Consider the following 19,998-nt stretch of genomic DNA (forward strand, 5'->3'; position numbering starts at 1 on the left):
AGTGCGCTCTGTTCAGTTTGATTGGTAGGTACTCTGTCTGATACCATTAGATGCAAATAGATCAGGTCTGGGCTTTTGAATGAACTGTCAACCTATTTTGACATATGCATCATCCCTGTTGCATAGAGAAATAAAATGGAGTCACGCCCTGGAACATACTGGGGAATAGATTGGATGTCAATGCAGTCTATTAGAAAATGTGCCATTGATTGCCTGGAATGCCTAAGGCAATGCCTGGGTGTAGAATGGCCAATTGATTAGGTGCTTAGCATTGCTAATTGATAAATAAGAATGGGAAGCAGCTGATGAGATTGAAGTAGACAGAATACATTTTTCAACAGTGCTGTGCGTCAAACTTTGTGAGATAAATACCAGATTTCATGGCACCGTACATTTTATCTTGCGTATTTACTGAAGGTGCACTACAGCATCAATGGCCACAGATGGCTCACATTATCAAAATTAATGATATAAAGCTGTACTCTGCTTTCCTTGGTCTCCTTGTTAGAATAAACTTCCTGACTGGAAGCATAAAATTCAAGAGAAGAATTTAAATAGCAATTCTGAAGCTTCATGCATGAATACAGAATACAAGCTGGAACAAATTATGTAGTTGTTCTTAAGAAAGGTTCATTACATTCATGCTGCAACTTGACTATTATGGTATTTGGTGTAAGTAGATTGGTAAAATCAAAGATTTTTATTTATTCATAGTTCATTGACTTAATAAATAATGATTTCCTAGGATCCTCATGTCAGTGACCTTTGTGACAGAGACTGCGTAAGAAAATAACTGCAGATGCTGGTACAAATCGAAGGTATTTATTCACAAAATGCTGGAGTAACTCAGCAGGTCAGGCAGCATCTCGGGAGAGAAGGAATGGGTGACGTTTCGGGTCGAGACACTTCTTCAGACTGATGTCAGGGGGCGGGACAAAGGAAGGATATGGGTGGAGACAGGAAGACAGTGGGAGATCTGGGAAGGGGGAGGGGAAAAGAGGGACAGAGGAACTATCTAAAGTTGGAGAAGTCGATGTTCATACCGCTGGGCTGCAAGCTGCCCAGGCGAAATATGAGGTGCTGTTCCTCCAATTTCCGGTGGGCCTCACTATGGCACTGGAGGAGGCCCATGACAGAAAGGTCAGACTGGGAGTGGGAGGGGGAGTTGAAGTGCTCAGCCACCGGGAGATCAGGTTGGTTAAGGCGGACTGAGCGAAGGTGTTGAGAGGTGTTGACAGAGACTGTCACTCCCGCATTGGTCTCTTCAGCCACAAGCGACGCTGCTCTAGCCGAGGTGTGGAGCAAGCAGCCAACTAGGATGCATCACCCATGGTCAGCCATGACCGAGGGGGCCTAAGAAGCCTAAGAAGCATGTCAGTATCCCAATGCTACTTTTAACATTTGACAGAAACTAATTTATCAATAATAGAAATCAAGTGCATTGTAAATTTGCTTCAGTTAAATGATAGAAGAGAAATCTAGCTACAGCTTTATTAATGGTAAAACAAAATGTATCCGGTCGCTATCTGACACCATCAAATGACGTTTGTACTGTGACAGTCGATGTACTGTTTTGGCTTAATGTTTTATAGTCCACCAACACAAGGGTACAAATCCAAAAGGATGGAAACTGCTTCACATGTGGAGCCTTGGCCAACTCACATAGGAAATAGGTGCAGGAAAAGGCCATTAGGCCCTTCGAGCCAGCACCGCCATTCATTGTGATCATGGCTGATCATCCACAATCAGTAACCTGTGCCTGCCTTCTCCCCACATCCCTTGATTCCACTAGCCCCTAGAGCTCTATCTAACTCTCTTTTAAATTCATCCAGTGAAATGGCCTCCACTGCCCTCTGTGGCAGAGAATTCCACAAGTTCACAACTCTCTGGGTGAAAAAGTTTCTTTAGATTTTTTGTTTTAGATTTAGAGATACAGCGCGGAAAACAGGCCCTTCGGCCCACCGAGTCCGCGCCGCCCAGCGATGCCCGCACATTAACACTATCCTACACACACTAGGGACAATTTTTACATTTACCCAGTCAATTAACCTACATACCTGTACGTCTTTGGAAACCGAAGATCTCGGAGAAAACCCACGCAGGTCACGGGGAGAACGTACAAAATCCGTACAGATGGCGCCCGTAGTCAGGATCGAACCTGAGTCTCCGGCGCTGCATTCGCTGTAAGGCAGCAAATCTACCGCAGCGCCACCGTGCCGCCCTTCAGTCTGAGCCCTGCACCTCAGGAAAGGTGTATTGACTTTGGAGTAGATATGGGGAGGAGATTCATTAAAATCAGACAAAGGCATAAAGTAATACAGTATGAAGAAACATTGTACAAATTTAGTTTGTGTTCCTTTGAGTCCAGAAAGTTGATGGACGGTCAGAGCAAGGCATTTAAAATAAATAAGGGTTGGGATGGCTAAAATGTGGAGGCATCCAGAGCAAGCGTACACAATCTTAAAGTTAGAGATAGTAAAGAAATGCTTTCTACAAACTAGTGTAGAAATCTACAAACTCGCTCCCAAAAGATTGATTCCTCAGCAAACTGAAAATGTATTAACTAGAGTTATCAAGGGTGATTGCTGCTGGTCTGGGAACCATTGTTCCAAAAATATAAGCTGTCTTCGGCCTGGTTCGTGCTTGTGTGGGGAGCCTCCTGGGAATATCATGTGTGGTATGATAGAGCTCTTAATGATAGCGGAGTCAGGGAGTATGGGGAGAAGGCAGGAATGGGGTACTGATTGTGAATGATCAGCCATGATCACATTGAATGATGATGCTGGCTCGAAGGGCCTACTCCTGCACCTATTGTCTATTGTCTATAGTAGGCTTTGCTGGAGAGCAAAGAGTCGTCACCAGGTCACTTTGCACAAAAAAACTCCTCTGATGGAAAAACTCCGGTAATTCCACAGATTTACAACTCTCTGACTGAAAAAGTTTTTCCTCTTGCTAGAGCTTCTTACTATAGCTCCTAGTTTTGTGTAATCGTCAATGTCCAAGTTAATAATGTATACATATTGAGTAATGTAGTGCTTCTGGTAACTATCTGTGGGGAACCATATTGTGCACTTCCTTTCTGTCCAAACCAACCTTTTCTGACTACTTTCTGTTTCCCATAGTATAGCCAATTTTCTACCCACGCTGCTACAATTCCTTTATTCCTTTCCTTGATGATAAATCCATCATTTGGTACTTTATCAAATGGCTTTTTGGAAGTCCACACAAACCATGTCAACTGAATTTCCCTTGTTGACGCTCTGTGTTATTTAATCATAAACTCAAGAATGTTGGTAACACAATTTGGTTTTAAGAAATCCTAAGTGGCTTTTTGTAACCAATCCATTCAACTCCTACTGAGTTTAAGCTGATGGATCTGTAATTCTTGAGTTCATCCAGTCAATTGTTATTTTCAACAAAAAAGTAATATTTGCAATTTCCCAGTCTTCAGGCAACACACAAAATCCCAGAGGGGTAGAATATACTGCCCTTGATCTAAAATAATATCCTCTTGAGGGTAATTAATGTAACTCAATTGTACACATACTTTTCATTATTCTCAATGTTTCCCGAATTAGCCTGAAATTCACTTGTTTATTACTGCAACAAATCTAAGGAATAGGGATATTATTGCTGTTATCCACTTCAGTTACAGAACTACAAATCTACACATTACATGAAGTTGGACAGCACTGCCATAACAGTTGGTCCTTCTAGGCTTGATATCGACTTACATAATCTTAGAGTTATCAGTGTACTGTCAATAATGTTATTCTATAGGCCCTTAGTACACACGTATTGAATTTCTTTCTCCACTGATTTAGCAGAGGATTTATTCAATATATTTTAAAACATCAGGGGAAAAAAGCTTAGTTCAAGCACAGTAAGTATTTGTACAATAGTATCAGCAAAACAAATTCCTTGATTGTGTTGTTTTGTGATCTACTGAGATACACACATTTAACAGCAATTACCATCAATTCTGTGAAAGCAAAACCAGTAGATTTGATTGTGCTTTAATTTCTCCCTTTTTTGTCTGAATCTAACTTAGTGGTCCTTGTAATAATTCTGGTATTCTGCAATTATTTCATTTGCAAACTCCAATATTGTTTATTATTTGGAATTTTTTACTTTTACTAAGTTTCCAGTTTTAAGTGCGTTGTTTTCAATTGTATAGCTTCGGTTCAAAAATTAGCTGGCTAACTACCAAGAAAAATCTATTAAAAGTACTGTGTTAAATTAATATAATTGGAAGCTTATGGAAAATTGTGAAATAATAAAATGCAAAAATATGAAAAGAATTAACATTGGTTAATTGTTATAAGCTGGTTCGTTATCTTATTAAAAGTAATGAATTATCTTATTAAAAGTAATGAATCGGTTTCTGGTGCATAATGGAGTTTGTCTTGATTTAAACACTCCAGAATTTCTGTCCAGCAGGAATTGTGACTGATCCTTTCCAGGAGAGCCTCCTTCATGCTTCTCCGATTCCATCCATTCCCCATAATTGGAGCCATTAGCAAGTGCAGCCAGAAAACATGCTGTCTTTGGTTCTACCGGCAAGTCCAGAGCAGCATTATTTAATCCAATGTCAATATTGCATTGTTGCTTCCATTATTATTTCTGATGAGGCCACAGTTTAAGAATAAGCTCCGCCATTTAGAACGGAGATGAAAATCTTTTTCAGTCAGGGAGTTGTGAATCTGTGGAATTCTCTGCCTCAGAAGACAGTGGAGGCCAATTCTCTGAATGCATTCAAGAGAGAGCTAGATAGAGCTCTCCAGGATAGCGGAGTCAGGGGGTATGGAGAGAAGGCAGGAACGGGGTACTGATTGAGAATGATCAGCCATGATCACATTGAATGGCGGTGCTGGCTCGAAGGGCCGAATGGCCTCCTCCTGCACCTATTGTCTATTGTCTATTGTCTAACCCAGATAGGTTGCCTGGCAGACTTTCACGTTTTCTGATGTTCATTTTAAAATTACTCAAAACCTTTGCTCAAAATCCTTAATCTTTCTGATTCCTAATTACTCATCATTGCCAAATTGTTTTGTCAGGCAGATTTTCAGTATCTTTCCATTTACAAGAGTGCTCTGCATTCATGGAATATATTGCTCGAGGTCCAATTGTGATTATCAATAACGTTCGTGATTATCAATAACTCTCCTGAGATGCTGCCTGACCTGCTGAGTTACTCCAGCATTTTGTGAATAAATACCGTCGATTATCAATAACTTTCGTGATTACCAATAACTCTCCTGAGATGCTGCCTGACCTGCTGAGTTACTCCAGGATTTTGTGAATAAATACCTTCGATTTGTACCAGCATCTGCAGATATTTTCTTATACGTTTGTGCAGTGGTCAGTTAACACAGAGCAAGATTTCAAAAAGGAATGGAACCAAATTCAAATTTAGCCTCTTTTTATGATATCATCTGATGCTCAGAACACTGAAAGACATTGCTTCATTTTTAATACTCCCCTGAAATTTTTAATCATTTGTCTGAATGAACAATCCAATTTGAATCAGTTTAACTTTGGAATGAAGTAACGTAATTCTGAATCTATGAGACGGAGGTGCATTTGAAAATAAAACAGCAGTGAAGCACAAATGGGGAAGCAATTGAGTTACAAAGCTATGTTATGCTTTTAAAAACAGGAACTTTAGAAAGCCTGTGGACAAGAGCAAGAGCAAAGACAAAGTGCCACCCAGAGATGGATTATACACCCAACAAATCTGTCCAGCCATCCCTTTGATGAGAGGGGAATATCGTCTTCATCATTCACCGAACCATCTTCTGTGGTCAAGAAGGCTAAAGAAGTTTAATAAAGGTCTTAAAATCTGTGAGAGATTTTGACAGAGTGAGCAGCAAGGCACTATGTCTTCTTGTTCAAGAGTCTTGGATGAGGAATTACCAATTTAACATAGGACCAGTTATTAAGTTTCACTTCTGATTAGAAAGCAGGTGGGAGTGAATCGGTTATATTTCATATTGTTCGATTTTCATTTCCATTGGAGCCAGTTGAAAGGAAATCCTATAATAATGGGCAGTTCGTTCATTCTGCTGAGGTTTCCTTGCCTGCAATAATGACCTGTTAAAATCTACTCCAGTATGGGTTATCAAGGCAAACTTTAAATTGCAGATGCAAGGAATTGCAGACACTGGAATCTTGAGCGAAAAAAACACAAAGTGCTGGAGTAACTCAACGGTTCAGGCAGCATCTCTGGAGGACATCTTCAGACTGAAGGGTCCCAACCCAAAACGTCACCTATCCATGTTCTCCAGGGATGCTGCCTGACCCGTTGGGTTACTCCAGCGGTGTCTTTGAATGATCACCTGTTTCTTGATTCAATGCCAAAGTTGGTTGAATGACTTTACAAGATTAAAATAGATGAGTAGTGGCAGTGTTTGCCTGAATCCTTATGCACATGCCCAACTTCCTACTTATGTCCAATCCTAATTCTAAATCAGACATGTTAAGGAAACGTAACTTTGGATCTCATCTGAAAGGTTTGTCTGCAAAACCTCTGCTGAAGGAAGCCTTTCACAGAGTGACCCTAGAAATCAGCTGCAGACTATGGTGTTACTCAGCAGATTTACTTACCAAACTTTTAGCCCAGGTCCACTTTGGCTGTTCCATCAGGTTTGTAGGTTAATTGGCTTCAGTAAAAATTGTAAAATTGTCCCTAGTGTGTAGGATAGTGCTAGTGTTAGGGGATCACTGGTTGGCATGGACTCGATGGGTCGAAGGACCTATTTCCCCGCTCTATCTCTAAACTAAACTACCATATACGCTAGTTCCATTTTACTTTTACAAATATATTTCATGTTATTTCATGCTATTTTAATTTCCCATCAGCTCCTCTGAGAATGTTTCATTCTAGTACACACTAGGGGCAATTTACAGTGGGCAACCCACTCTTAGGTGTGAGGACACCACACCTGGAGTGAGTAGCTGGAGGAAACCCATGCGGTCGCAGGGCAAACATGTCAACTCCACACAGATGGCGCCAGGAGTCAAGGTTCCTGGCGCTGTGAGGCAGCAACTCTGCCAGCTTCATCACTGAATTGTCCTTCCCCCATTATCCCTAAGACTCAAGATCGGTGTTGGAAAAAAACTATTTTCACTTCCACTTGTTGGAGCTCAGATCACCTCGGGGCAGGAAGCAGATGAGGCAAAGACAATCCTGTGAAATTTAGATGAAAGTTTTAGCAAAACAAAACGATACGAAGACGTAAGGGCAGAGAGTGGTGGCGGGGTGGGTTTTGTTCCAATCAAACTGTTCTCATGGTCAGTGAATGCAAATTATTATATTCATCCTATATAACCTTGCAGAAGATATTTTCTAGTTTTTGTCTAATGAAGGTATAATTTTATAAGACAATTTGTTTCAGAGGAAACATTTTTGCCTGTCAGATTTGTCATTGTATTATTTGGATATGAACTCATTTCAGCACATTCTTGCTGTGACTGTTGTATTCATTGGTTCTTTTAAGGCCTCTGCATAACATAAAAATCTAAAGTAACACGAATATAGAAGTTGGGATGTAATGTTGAAATTGTACGGGGCATTGGTGAGGCCGAATCTGGAGTATGGTGTGCAGTTCTGGTTGCCAAATTATAGGAAGGATGTCGACAAAATGGAGAGGGTACAGAGGAGATTTACTAGAATGTTGCCTGGGTTTCAGCACTTAAGCTACAGAGAGAGGTTGAACAGGTTGGGTCTTTATTCTTTGGAGCATAGAAGGTTGAGGGGGGACTTGATAGAGGTTTTAAAATTTTTAAGAGGGACGGACAGAGTTGACGTGGGTAGGCTTTTCCTTTTGAGAGTGGGGAAGATTCCAACAAGGGGACATAGCTTCAGAATTGAGGGACAAAAGTTTAGGGGTAACATGAGGGGTAACTTCTTTACTCAGAGGGTGGTGGTTGTATGGAATGGGCTTCCGGTGGAAGTGGTGGAGGCAGGCTCGATTTTATTATTTAAGAGTAAATTGGATAGGTATATGGATAAGAGGGGATTAGAGGGTTATGGTCTGAGAGCAGGTCGATGAGACTAGGTCAGAGAGAGTGGTCGGCGTGGACTGGTAGGGCCGAACGGGCCTGTTTCCATGCTGTAGTTGTTATATGGTTATATGGTTATATTATATGGTAACACCATGTCTTGCACAATTCTCCTCATATATTTTTGCGAAAGGGAATTCATTTCAGATAGCTTATCATTTCTGGAATAAAAGCGATGTTTCACGCAAGCTTCACTCTAATGTAGCTTTGCACTTGAAGCCTTCATCAAGAAAATACATGTATTCTAATTTCTGGAATGTCACTCGTGCACTAAGCATAAAATATATGTAACATTAAGTGTGGTTTTGCTGCACAGATTCACTAACAGGCATTTTCCTAACGGTAATGTTCAATTTACAAAAGCAATCTGGTCAAGTAGACAGCCAGATCTCCAAATGTTGTTTTGTTGACTTAAGAGGTAAGCAGATTTTAGTTGCGATTAAGTTACTGCACTATGATTGTTAATACATTTTTGAGAAGCTGAATTCTTTGCACATCTCTCAAAAAAAAATGATTTATCTGCCAATGGTACGTTACGTTCTGCCTCATTCCTAAAAGATCAATAGCATCTCTTCTTCAGCTACTCTGCTCCTCTACTAAATACAAGTTTCTAGTTCAATTAAAGTCTTCTTGCAATTTTCTTTTTCATTAGACCAGTCTCACAACTCTGATTAACAATATTTTGTGAGATATTCCAAGCCCCAACTTTGCAATCCAGAATGTCTTATTATGCCTGCAAGCGATAAATATAATTGTGAGCCAATATCATTTTAATTGTTTCTCTTATGTCTTTTTTAAATGATTCAACGGTCATCAATAAGATAAGTGTTCTCATACCCTGTAGGCTTAATCGAAGGATGATGTTATAAAGGCAATGTAACAGAATTTCTGTATAATGAAACCTCATGCAGAAGATAATGACAAAGCACTTATATCTCTCAGAAGATAAATGAAAACTGTAGATCTTCTTTTCTCCTTGTTATAACTACCATTTTGCCTCCCATTTCAATGGTAAGACCTCAGTAAAACAGATTATTCTAAGGAGAGCATGCATGCAGCGCTCTTAATTTCACCATTCATTTCCCAGTGCCTGACTGTGAATGATGATATTAACGAACTATACAAATCTTCTTGTTCATTAACTAAATTTTAAAAGGCCAATAAATTACCCCTAATCCCACTAGATAATTGCAAATAAAGATGCCTCAGTCTTTCATACTTGCAAATCGACACTTGTAATTCTGCCAGATACTTCGCTTGAATTTATTAAGCAAACAGCAGGTTGCAATTATAGTTTACTGGCAGTCCGATCCTTTGCTCAAGTAATAAACAGCATCACGTAATGACATTAATTAAAGAAATAACTGCCCATTAAGGAGTTGCAGTGTAGAATTACAGCATGGTGGGAACTCCAAAAAAAATCAAGGCAATGTGTGCATTATATTTGAGCTTTACTCACAGCAGTCTGCAGCCTAATGTGAAACACATATAATTTAACACATGTTTGGCCTCCGATATGCATCTTGGTTAAGTACAGCGCTAAACATGCATTGTCTTTGTCTTTGAGTGTGTTTCTGTAAACTCTTAAGTTATTTCCCATCAAACTAATATATCCTTCGTCTTCAGCACTGCCTTAATTTGATTGCAGTTTTTCCACACAAAGGCAGTCTATTCTGAGCCAAGCTTTCAACCTTTCTGAAGTGATGGATGAAACGACATTCGCCCATTAGAAATGAGTTTAAAAAATGAACTTCTGTCACGCTGAACTGAATTTCTGACAAACCCACAGGTTACAGTTTGTCTATGAAATGTTGGTGGAGAAGAGCATAGTGCCCGATGCAGTCTGCATCCATTGGCGTATGATCGTACATTTCAAATCGGGAGAGTATAGAACAAATACAGGAGGGGGTCCTTAAGTCTTTCATAAATAAGCAGCACTTTAGAGCTTTTAATGTTAAAAAAAATATAAAGGTAAAGATTTATTTTTCATTGCTTCCTATTATAAACCATGAAATTAAATTTGACAAGGCATGTGCCTAGTCCTACATGAATAGAAATGAGCAGCTGTTGCCCATAAAAAAAATGTTTGAAACTGTGTGGCGTATTAAAGAGGCAGTTTCGTTTTAGCACACTGCACAGGCTATTTTTCGGGTACTTTGAAACACATGATTCTAAAATCATAGCTGCAAACATGCGGACATCTGGTGTGGTATTGAACCACGCAAGGGAAAAACGTTCGGCTCCATTGTTACAGCCAGACCGAGCCATCTGCAGGGCACTACAACACCGACGCATGTATGAGATGCGGTAGAGATTGACTCGAGTATCCATGTGAAGACCACTCACTATAAGGTGGGTGGAGGGGCACTTACTTCAATGAGAAGTGAAGGATTGATTGAACTTGGGCCTGATGTTCTCAACAGTAGAACCAGATGGACACAAAATGCTGGAGTACCTCAACGGGACCGGCAGCATCTCTGGAGAGAAGGAATGGGTGACGTTTCAGGTCGAGACCCTTCTTCACGCTCACTAGAACAGGACACTGATACTTGATTTCATGGTCAAAACCAGTCATTCCCTCTTCTCCGTCTGATCAGCCTGAAGAAGCATCTTGACCCGAAATGTCACCCATTCCTTCTCTCCAGAGATGCTTCATGCCTATGCACTTCATGCCTTTGCACCCTCCACGTACGATAGGATCATTCCACGTGCCGCTAGATTCAAGAACAGCTCCTTCCCTGCTGTTATCAGTTGGGAGAGCTGCTGCCTCACAGCGCCAGAAACCTGGGTTCTATCCTGACCTTGGGTGCTGTCTGCGTGGAGTTTGCACGTTCTCCCTCTGATCACGTGGGTTTCCTCCACTGCTCCGGCTCACTCTCACCCCCCCCCCCCCCCCCCCTCAAAGACATGCAACTTTGTAGTTAATTGGCCTCTGCAAAATTGCCTCTAGTGTGAGGAGTGATGTCAAAGTGGGATAACATAGCAAAATAGTAAACTCTCTCTATTACAGACCTCTTTATAATGGATTTCGGTGTTATGGCAGACAAAGGGTCCCCATAGTCACTAGACACCTCAGTTGCTTTAAGAGCACAGGCTGCTGGTAACACTTCAGGCAAGAAGGGTCTCGACCCGAAACGTCACCCATTCCTTCTCTCCAGAAATGCTGCCTGTCCCGCTGAGTTACTCCAGCTTTTTGTGTCTATCTTCGGTTTAAACCAGCATCTGCAGATCCTTCCTACACCCTTATAAAGATGATAAATAACGGTAGACTTCTGCCGCTACCGCCACCGCCACTGCCGACCCTCACCTGCACTCTGGCCGTGACCAGTGACTCCGCCGATCCTCGCCTCTCCCACGGCAGCCGGCAAGCCAGGGCTGTCCACTCACCTGGAGTCCAGGCCCAGTTCCAGACAGAGAGTCTGAAGAAGAGTCTCAACCCGAAACACTTCCAGGGATGCTGCCTGACCTGCTGAGTACTTTGTGTCCTTTTGTGCATTAACCAGCATTTTCAGTTCTTTGTTTCTAATACTTAGACAATAGACAATAGACAATAGACAATAGGTGCAGGAGGAGGCCATTCGGCCTTTCGAGCCAGCACCGCCATTCAATGTGATCATGGCTGATCATTCTCAATCAGTACCCCGTTCCTGCCTTCTCCCCATACCCCCTGACTCCGCTATCCTTAAGAGCTCTATCCAGCTCTCTCTTGAATGCATTCAGAGAATTGGCCTCCACTGCCCTCTGAGGCAGAGAATTCCACAGATTCACAACTCTCTGACTGAATTTTTTTTTCCTCACCTCAATTCTAAATGGCCTACCCTTTATTCATAAACTGTGGCCCCTTGTTCTGGACTCCCCCAACATTGGGAACATGTTTCCTGCCTCTAACGTGTCTAACCTGTGCAATGATACTCTATTACTGGGTAATCACACTTACTTATGGCGGACAATCGGCAATAGTAGACACCATTTCCACCCCCACAACCCCCCTCCCCCCAGCCATGGTCTGTCACAAGGAAGGCTTACTGGAGTGTAAATGCGTAATCAATTATTGGTATGAACTCGGTGGGCCAAAGAGCCGGTTTCCATGTCGAATTCTAAATCTAAAACTGCTGAATGATCCGAGATGACTGAATAAGCCAGAGGTGTTGTCCGGATCTGGCAACCTAACTCATTGTGACTCTTGCACCTTTTATAAATTTGCACATTCTCTGTAGCTATAACGATAAATTCTGCATTCTGATATTTTTCTCTTTGTATTATCTATTGTACTTGTGTACACTGGTATGTGGTGTGATTGACCTGGATAACAAGCATTTTTACTGTGTCTGGGAACATGTGACGATGGTTTAGATTTTTTAGATTTAGAGATACAGCGCGGAAACAGGCCCTTCGGCCCACCGAGTCCGCGCCGCCCAGCGATCCCCGCACATTAACACTATCCTACACACACTAGGGACAATTTTTTAAAAAACATTTTACCCAGTCAATTAACCTACATACCTGTACGTCAATGGAGTGTGGTTTAACACCCACACGAACAGGGACAGCACGGTGGGGCAGCAGTTGAGTTGCCGCCTTACAGCGTTTGCAGCGCCAGAGGCCCGGGTTCGATTCCGACTACGGGTGCTGTCTATACAGAGTTTGTACCTTCTCCCTGAGACCGTGTGGGTTTTCTCCGAAATCTTGGGCTTCCTTCCACACTGGAATTCTCTGCCTCAGAAGGCAGTGGAGGCCAATTCTCTGAATGCATTCAAGAGAGAGCTGGATAGAGCTCTTAAGGATAGCGGAGTCAGGGGGTATGGGGAGAAGGCAGGAACGGGGTACTGATTGAGAATGATCAGCCATGATCACATTGAATGGCGGTGCTGGCTCGAAGGGCCAAATGGCCTCCTCCTGCACCTATTGTCTATTGTCTATTGACTCCAAAGATGTGCAGGTTTGTAGGTTAATTGGCTTACAATAAATGTAAATTGTCCCTAGGATGTGCAGGATAGTGTTTGTGTGCGGGGATCGCTAGTCAGTGCAGACTTGGTGGGCCACAGGACCTGTTCCCGCGTTGTATATCTAAACTAAATCAAGATGGCCATCTGTCCTCAGCATAATAAACACTTAGGAAGATCACAATCATACAAAAAACAGCAAATATTAAAAAGTCTTATTAAAAAGAATAATTTGCATTTAAATAGTACAAATTGTAATATAATTAAACATATATAATCGGTCTAAAACATTGAAGTAATCTTAATTCATTTGTTAAATGTAAATTGCGTGAAATTGCCAATCTCTGCTGCATGTGCTTCTTCCTTTCTATTGAAACGGCTGCCAATGCTAAGACTGCACCAGGTCAATCCGAGCAGCCTGATTTCATAATGTGTTGGGAAATTGAGGATGTTCACATTCCAATCCTGGACTTAGTCCAGCATTGGCCACAGTGAACGTGGCCACAGCTGTGTAGAAATTAAAGACCTCCCATAACCAAAGAGCTGTATCTCTAAACTAAACTAAATTAAACTGCCGGCATTTTGGTGGAAGATGTTTGGCCATTGAAGAGCACAGTACAGAGCTGTGGGCACAGGGAATGCATATTTGGAACTCGTGCTGGTGAAGGACATTGACTTCACAGAAAACGCTGGTAATGCAAAACGAGTCAGGCAACATCTGTGGAAAGAGAAACAGTGTTATAATTTTAGGTTCAAAACCCCTTCATGGAATGAAATTTTAAGAAAGAGTCTCTAAGTTGAAACTCTTTTTATTTGAACAGATGCTGCCTGAACTGTTGAGAATTTCCGCTGTCTTTATTTTATTTTAGACATCCAGCATCTGAAGTAACAACTACATGGTCAGCTTGTGAACAGCAGCGAGAATTGCTTTCTTGACTTAGCACTTTGCTGTGGATTGTTTAATGGGTTCTGCAACAGAAGCTAATTATTCACATCTTGTTATATTAAACTGCGGTCAGGATTTAGTTGGAAAATGGTTTCTGTGAAATATGAGCTCTCATGGTCTACATTAGATATATTCCGATGCAACTGGTCGAGCAATTCCAAAGCACTATAACATGAAAAGATGGCTCGTAACTGAAAATGTTATGGTTTTCATTTCATCTCCATTGTGAATTAAAAACATTTTAAATAACTTAGACAGAACAGAACTCAAAAGCAAACAAAGGCCATATTTTTGTCTGAGTGTGTGTGTGTGTGTCTGTTCAATATTTGAACCATTCGTCCTCTTGGCATTCAGGCTTCTCAATGAGTTCACAGCTGTAAAATCCACCATGGCAGAGAATGGATTTGATTGTTGAGATGCCGGACAATATGGGAAATGTGCTTAGCATGCTAGAAGCGCTCAGCGTTACTTGGCACATCAATGGGCTGGAAAGCCATGAGAATAGGAGCAGGAAATGAAGAATGCTGAGGTGGCTGCCTCGGTCCTGAGCGCACACTTAACTTTGGGTTTCGGTCTTATTAATTTTGCCAGATGTATGTGTGTGTGTGTGTGTGTGTGTGTGTGTGTGTGTGTGTGTGTGTGTGTGTGTGTGTGTGTGTGTGTGTGTGTGTGTGTGTGTGTGTGTGTGTGTGTATGTGTGTGTATGTGTGTGTGTGTGTGTGTGTGTGTGTGTGTGTTTGCGCGTGTGCGTGTGCGTGTGTGTGTGCGTGTGCGTGTGCGTGTGCGTGTGCGCGTGCGCGTGCGCGTGTGTGTGTTTTCTTTCTCGCTGCTTTTATTGTTGACAAATGATGTGAGCTTTTCTTTGGGTTTTGGTAACAATATGTATTTTTCTTCACAGAAACACATAGCTTGTTTGAAGAACGTCTCGACCCGAAACGTCACCCATTCCTTCTCTCTCTCGAGATGCTGCCTGACCTGCTGAGTTACTCCAGCATTTTGTGAATAAATAGCTTGTTTGATGTACCTGAAAGCCGAAATGTCTCAATCAATTCCACCCAAACTCTCACAATAAACAACATGTGATATAGTGTGTAAGAAGGAACTGCAGATGCTGGTGTCAACCGAAGATAGATACAAAAAGCTGGAGTAACTAAGCGGGACAGGCAGCATATCTAGAGAGAAAGAATGGGTGACGTTTCGGGTCGAGACCCTTCTTCAGACTGGTTAGGGATAAGGGAAACGAGAGATTTAAACGATGATGTGGAGAGATAAAGAACAATGAATGAAAGATATGCAAAAAAGTAACAATGGTAAAGGAAACAGTCCATTGTCAGCTGTTCGTAGGGTGAAAATGAGAAGCTGGTGCGACTTGGGTTGGGAAGGGATAGGGAGAGAGGGAATGCTGGGGCTACATTGTTGTAAATGGGGCTCCGTTGTTCAAGATGTGGACTCATACATCAGCAAGACCAAATGCAAACTGGGCGATCGTTTCACGGAACACCTTCGCTCAGCCTGCCTGAACCAACTGATCTCCCGTTTGCTGGATACTTTATTTCTCCTTCCCATTCCTACACAGACCTTTCTGTCCTCGGTCTCCTCCATTGTCAGAGTGAGGCTAAACGCAAATTGGTGGAACAACATCTCATATTTCGCTTGGGCAGCTTGCAGCCCAGTGGTATGAATATTGATTTCTCTCACTTCAGGTAGCCCCGGCATTCCCTCTCTCTCTAACCCTCCCCCACCCAAGTCGCACCAGCTTCTCATTTTCAACCTACAAACAGCTTACAAGGGCCTGTTTCCTTTATCATCGTTACTTTTTTGCACATCTTTCATTCATTGTTCTTTATCTCTCCACATCACCCGTCTATTTCTCTCATTTGCCTTATCCCTAACCAGTCTGAAGAAGGGTCTCGACCCGAAACGTCACCCATTAGCATCGGCCTTGCACCCATCAATCTGAAAGGTGAGTGAGGAGGTATAGGATGCATTCACAAAATGCTGGAGTAACTCAGCAGGTCAGGCAGCATCTCGGGAGAGAAGGAATGGGTGACGTTTCGGGTCGAGACCCTTCTTCAGACTCAAGCAGGTACATGGCCAGAGCCAACAGAAAGTACCAGGGCCAGAGCCCAGAGTGCAGATGGAGCCAGGGTTTTTGCCTGAAATACACAGGGTGTGAAGTTCAGGTGCAATTGCGGCCTGGATTATGGTCTGGTGTGCTAGTGCATTTCCCATACCCTTTACACTCACCAGGATCACTGGAAAATTTACTATGCCGCTGTGTTACCAAGAAAAAGGTAAAGTAGAACGGCGGGTCCTCAGAAGAGTGACATTCAACAGTCCAGAATATCTGCTACTCCAGTTATACCAAAGTCCCAAGTGTGCCGAATTATTGGGGCTCTGATGTTGACTCTAACATAATCAGATGGCTAAGTATCCAGGGTGCACAAAATGTAAGAAAATTAGAAGGATCACTCAGTTTTGTGAAATCTCAGAGATAAGCAAAAAATGTCTTTGACTGCTTCAATAACAACAATGTTAAGTAAAGGATTGCTCTTAGTCAGTAGTGCCTGGGGATGACCAAGCCCTGCATCGACGTATTTCTCGTGAGGGTTAATGGAGCAGTGCAAAGGTCCACAGCTTTATGTTTCTCCTGCCACGGAGCCTTCCAACTGGCCATGTCCAATGTTAGACCTGCCACGAGAAGCACAAGAGATCAGCTGCTGGAAAGAAACAAGAAGGCCTTTTTCATCCAAAATGGCGGCGCTGCCCTAGCAGTTGCGGCTTACCTGCGGTCCGTTTGTCTTTTATGTTTGTTGTTGTTTTTTGTCTTAATTGTAGTGTTTAGATGTGATGTAGTGTTTTTTGTGGTTGTGTACTATGTTGAGGGGGGGGGGGTGCTGTAAAATTGTCTCTTCCGAACGGAGACGTGACCTTTTTTTTCTGGGTGGTGTCTCCGTTCCCGCTGCGGCCTACCATTGGCCATGCACCTGGAGCTGGCAGCCTCCAGCTGGGACCACCTGGGGCTCTGGTTCACAGACCCTGCGGACCGGACTTACCATCTGCGGAGCTGGCTGCCTTCGGAGGCTGCGGGAGCGGCTGCGACTCGACTTTGGAGGCTTCGGCGCGGGCCGCATGGTTATCGGAAGCTCGCAGCCCCCTGGGCAGGGGCCGCCATCGGGAGCTCAGGCAGCGGCAGCGACTTCGCCCGCCCCGAATCGCGGGGCTTGGGTTGGCCCGCCGCGGACCTTTCACCGTCTGGCGAAGCCTGGAATAGGCCGCGGGATTTTTCTCTGTCAGGAGCCACGACCGCCCCGATGTGCAGCGGCAGTGTCTTCGCCTGCCCCGAATCGCGGGGCTTGGGTCGGCCCGCTGCGGACCTTTCACCGTCCGGCGCGGCCTGGAACGTGGCAACTTCAACAGCCTGACCGCGGGAGAAGACGGCAGGAGAAGTTGTGGACTGCTTTTATATTCCTGATCTGAGCTTGAAGCTCTCCCACCACTACACCAACCTTTTACCACCCACCCCACCTGTCCATCCCCAGAAATATGGAACTACACAGAAATCGTTGCCAGCCTGACAAGCTGAATGCTGATGGTGTGGGTGGAAGGCGAGTGAAGTCAATAGAAATTAATTTCAGAAGCAAGGTTGACATAGAAACATAGAAAATAGGTGCAGGAGGAGGCCATTCGGCCTTTCGAGCCAGCACCGCCATTCATTGTGATCATGGCTGATCGTCCCCAATCAATAACCCGTGCCTGCCTTCTCCCCATATCCCTCAATTCCACTAGCCCCTAGAGCTCTATCTAACTCTCTCTTAAACCCATCCAGTGATTTGGCTTCCACTGCCCTCTGTGGCAGAGAATTCCACAAATTCACAACTCTCTGGGTGAAAAAGTTTTCTCTCACCTCAGTTTTAAAATGGCCTCCCCTTTATTCTAAGACTGTGGCCCCTGGTTCTGGTCTCGCCCAACATTGGGAACATTTTTCCTGCATCTAGCTTGTCCAGTCCTTTTATAATTTTATGTTTCTATAAGATCCCCTCTCATCCTTCTAAACTCCAGTGAGTACAAGCCTAGTCTTTTCAATCTTTCCTCATATGACAGTCCCGCCATCCCAGAGATCAATCTCGTGAACCTACGCTGCACTGCCTCAATTACAAGGATGTCCTTCCTCAAATTAGGAGACCAAAACTGTACACAATACTCCAGATGAGGTCTTACCAGGGCCCTTTACAACTGCAGAAGAACCTCTTTACTCCTATACTGAAATCCTCTTGATATGAAGGCCAACATTCCATTAGCTTTCTTCACTGCCTGCACGCCAACTTTCAGTGACTGGTGTACAAGGACACCCAGATCTCGCTGCACCTCCCCCTTACTTAACCTAACTCCATTGATGGTATACACTACAATGAAGTGAGTTTAGTGCATACAATTGCTTCCAACCTGGCATTTCCTACCCTGCAGAATCTTCTCAACAACGCACCGGAGTTTCAACCAAGATTATGTGTCCAATGTTCCTGGAGTGAAAATTGAACCCAGATCTTTCTGACTCCTAAGTACCACAATGGAGCCAGTATATTTACATTCTGATTTAAATTCAAACCAAATTCAGATGTATTTTCAAGTAATTTAGCACCAATGTATTTAGTATATCTTTAAGCAGAACGATTGTTGCCTAAACATACAAACGGACATAGCTTACATTCTATTGAGATGGAAAATGTTACTGAAGGTCATTAAATAGGTTCATGGAAGACATGGAAACCCCACCACCTGTGTTTAATATTTTCCATGAGGAAAACAAGATTAACTACATATATATATATATATATTCATATTACTTGATTTTAAAAATGTAGGTAAGTAGTTAATCTTGTATATATAACGAAGATAGACACACAAACCTGGAGTAACTCAGCGGGTCAGACAGCGTCTCTGGAGAAAAGGAATAGGTGACGTTTCGGGTTGAGGCCCTTCTTCAGACTGGAAGTCAGGGGAAAGGGAAACGAGAGATATAGACGGTGATATAGAGAGATATAGAACAAATGAATGAAAGATATGCAAAAAAGTAACGATGATAAAGGGGACAGGCCATTGTTAGCTGTGGCCACGGTGAGAACGAGTTACAGACAATGAGACTCAACAAGACGACTATGAAGCTGGTACAACTTGGATGGGGAAGAGTCTATATATATATATATATATATATATGTATAATATTTTAAGTGGTGACACAAAAGCTGCAGATGCAGTAACCTGGAGAAAAAAAAAGACCAAGTGCACGAGGAACTCAACAGGTCAGGCAGCATCTGTGGAGGCTTCAGCAGAATATATATATATATAAATTATATATATTATATAGATATATATAATGAATGTTATAATGTAGGAAATCTCCAGTAGTTTGGTATGGCCTTTCGCTTCGGTGTGGTGTTAATTCCATTCATGTTACAATGTGTGCTTTCACACAATGATAAAGATGCCATTGAGAGAATATAGGCATTGTTATTTTGTGTTACTCATGTACAATGTTCAATTCTTTCAGCAAAATTCTTATGGATGCAAACCTCATGTCCTGTGATATTTTAGATCTCAAAATACGTAACTCAATGTTGTACTGAAGGACTTTGCACTTAATATAAATTCAAAGCTCTTGCCCCGAAGGCACAATTAAGAATTATAATTCTCATCAAAAAAGTTCACTGCCATTATATTATCTGCTGGTAACGCTATCTGGAAGGGTGTGGGGTGAAGAATTAACCGTAAAGGCATGAGATTCACATATTACAAAACTCACTCCCACACCAATTATTTTTGCTGAGTCTTTTTACCAATTTGGAGACCAAATTGAAATTGAAAGAGCTTAACATGTGGCTGTGAATGTCCAGACATTAGCGTTATGCAACAATTACCCTGGTCAAAAATATGTGTTGGTTCTGAATCAGAAAATACATCAGAATTTAGTTGCAGTTTAAATACGGAATATTAAATATAGGGCGGCATATAGCGGTAGAGCTACTGCCTTACAGCGCCAGAGAACCG

The sequence above is a fragment of the Rhinoraja longicauda genome, chromosome 4 (assembly GCF_053455715.1).
Source record: "Rhinoraja longicauda isolate Sanriku21f chromosome 4, sRhiLon1.1, whole genome shotgun sequence".
Taxonomy (NCBI): domain Eukaryota; kingdom Metazoa; phylum Chordata; class Chondrichthyes; order Rajiformes; family Arhynchobatidae; genus Rhinoraja; species Rhinoraja longicauda.